Source organism: Balaenoptera ricei, chromosome 3, assembly GCF_028023285.1.
Source record: "Balaenoptera ricei isolate mBalRic1 chromosome 3, mBalRic1.hap2, whole genome shotgun sequence".
NCBI classification, from domain to species: domain Eukaryota; kingdom Metazoa; phylum Chordata; class Mammalia; order Artiodactyla; family Balaenopteridae; genus Balaenoptera; species Balaenoptera ricei.
The window spans coordinates 11023015-11025750 of NC_082641.1; the positions used below are offsets into that span (position 1 = coordinate 11023015).

Below are 2736 nucleotides of genomic sequence, written 5' to 3' on the forward strand. Positions count from 1 at the left end.
CAACATGAGATACTATTTCATCAATAGGCTCATTCATCTCACTAACAGTTGTCATATTGATAATTTTCATTATCTGAGAGGTGTTCGCATCCAAACGATAAGTCCTAGCAGTAGAACTTACTACTACAAACTTAGAATGGTTGAATGGATGTCCTCCACCATATTATACATTTGAGGAACCAACTTACATCAATCTAAAATAATCAAGAAAGGAAGGAATTGAACCCTCTTTTATCGGTTTCAATCCAACACCATAACCACTATGTCTTTCTCCATAAACGAGGTATTAGTAAAAATTTATGTAACTTTGTCAAAGTTAAGTCACAGGTGGAAATCCTGTATATCTCTATGGCATATCTTTTCCAACTAGGATTTCAAGACACAACCTCACCCATCATGGAAGAATTACTACACTTTCACAGCCACACACTAGTAATTGTCTTCTTAATTAGTTCTCTGGTTCTTTATATCATTTCACTAATGTTAACAACTAAGCTAACATATATCAGCACAATAGACACACAAGAAGCAGAAACCATTTGAATGATCTTACCGGCCATTATTTTGATTTTAATTGCCCTGCCATAACTGCGAATCCTCTACATGATAGATGAAATTAACAGCTCATCTCTTACTGTAAAAACTATAGGTCACCAGTAACATTGAAGTTATGAGTACGCTGACTATGAAGATTTAAGTTTTGACTCCTATATAATCCCAACATCAGACTTAAAACCAGGGGAGTTATGACTGCTAGAAGTAGACAACCGAGTAGTGTTACCCATAGAAATAACAATCGGAATACTAATCTCCTCTGAAGATGTATTGCACTCATGAGCTGTACCTTCCCTAGGCCTAAAAACAGATGCAATCCCAGAATGCCTAAATCAAACAACCCTAATATCAACACCACCAGGTTTGTATTACAGACAGTGTTCAGAGATCTGTGGGTCAAACCATAGTTTCATGCCTATTGTCCTCAAACTAGTACCCCTAAAATACTTTGAAAAATGATCTGCATCAATATTATAAACTCATTAAGAAGCTAGGCAGGGGGCTTCCCTGGTGGCACAGTGGTTGAGAATCTGCCTGCCAATGCAGGGGACATGGGGTTCGAGCACTGGTCTGGGAAGATCCCACATGCCGTGGAGAGGCGAGGTCTGTAAGCCACAACTACTGAGCCTGCGCGTCTGGAGCCTCTGCTCCGCAACAAGAGAGGCCGCGATAGTGAGAGGCCCGTGCACCATGATGAAGAGTGGCCCCCGCTTGCCGCAACTAGAGAAAACCCTCACACAGAAACAAAGACCCAACACAGCCAAAAATAAATAAATAAATAAATAAAATTTAAAAAAGAAAAAAAGAAGCTAGGTGGCGTTAATCTCTTAAGTTAAAGACCTAGAGCTAAGACTCTCCTTAATGGTATGCCACAATTAGATGCATCAACATGATTCATTATCATTTTATCTATGTTTCTAGCACTGTTTATTATATTTCAACTAAAAGTCTCAAAGTACACTTATTACTCCAACCCAGAGTCAACACACACCAAAGTGCAAAAACAGTCCACCCCTTGAGAAACAAAATGAACGAAAATCTATTTGCCTCTTTCATAACCCTGACAATAATAGGTCTCCCTGTAGTTATTTTAATTATTATGTTTCCAAGTATTTTATTTCCAACATCAAATAGACAAATTAATAATCACATAATTTTTCTTTGACAATGATTAGTCCAACTCACATCAAAACAAATAATAAGCATCCACGATCACAAGGGGCAGGCTTGATCATTAATACTAATGTCACTCATTATATTTATTGGGTCAACCAACTTTCTAGGGCTACTACTCCACTCATTTACACCTCCCACACAGCTCTCAATAAATGTAGAAATAGCAGTTCCCCTATGAGCCGGCTCTGTGATTACAGGTTTTCGTAACAAAGCAAAAGCATCTTTAGCTCACTTCCTACAACAAGGAACACCCACTCCTTCATCCCTATACCAGTAATTATCAAGGCTCTCAGCCTATTTATCCAACCAGTGTCACTAGCCGTGCGATTAACAGCCAATATTACAGCAGGAAACTTGTTGATTCATCTAATCAGAGGGGCAACTCTAGCATTAATAAGTATCAGTACTGCTACAGCTTCTATTACATTCATCATTCTTATCCTACTTACTATCCTCGAATTTGCCATTGCTATAATTCAAGCCTTTGTGTTTACCCTCCCAGTAAGCCTCTACCTACATGACAATGCATAATGACCCACCAGACCCATGCATACCACATAGTAAACCCCAGTCCTTGACCTCTTACAGGAGCCCTTTCAGCCTTCTTAATGACATCGGGCCTAATCATGTGATTCCACTTCAACTTGATAATATTATTAATATTAGGCCTACTAACTAATACTCTAACAATATATCAGTGATGGCAAGATGTCATTCGAGAGAGTACCTTCCAAGGCCATCACACACCAATCGTCGAAAAAGGGCTTCGATATGGGGTAGTCCTCTTTATTATCTTAGAAGTCCTCTTTTTTACTAGCTTCTTTTGAGCCTTCTATAGCTCAAGCCTCACCCCGGCACCTGAATTAGGCAGGTGCTGAGTGCCAACAGGCATTCGCCCTCTAAACCCTCTAGAAGTACCGCTCCTCAACACTTCCGTGCTACTAGCCTCTGACGTATTACTTGAGTCCACCACAGCCTTATGGAAGGAAATCGCAAGCACGTGCT

General features: G+C 39.7%; 2 pseudogenes; both read left to right on the top strand.

Annotated features, from left to right (window-relative positions):
- Positions 1-348: 348 nt before the first annotated feature.
- On the top strand, positions 349-1014 carry LOC132362126 (cytochrome c oxidase subunit 2-like; annotated as a pseudogene).
- Positions 1015-1582: 568 nt separating this feature from the next.
- LOC132362127 (ATP synthase subunit a-like) lies at positions 1583-2262 on the top strand (annotated as a pseudogene).
- Positions 2263-2736: the final 474 nt, after the last annotated feature.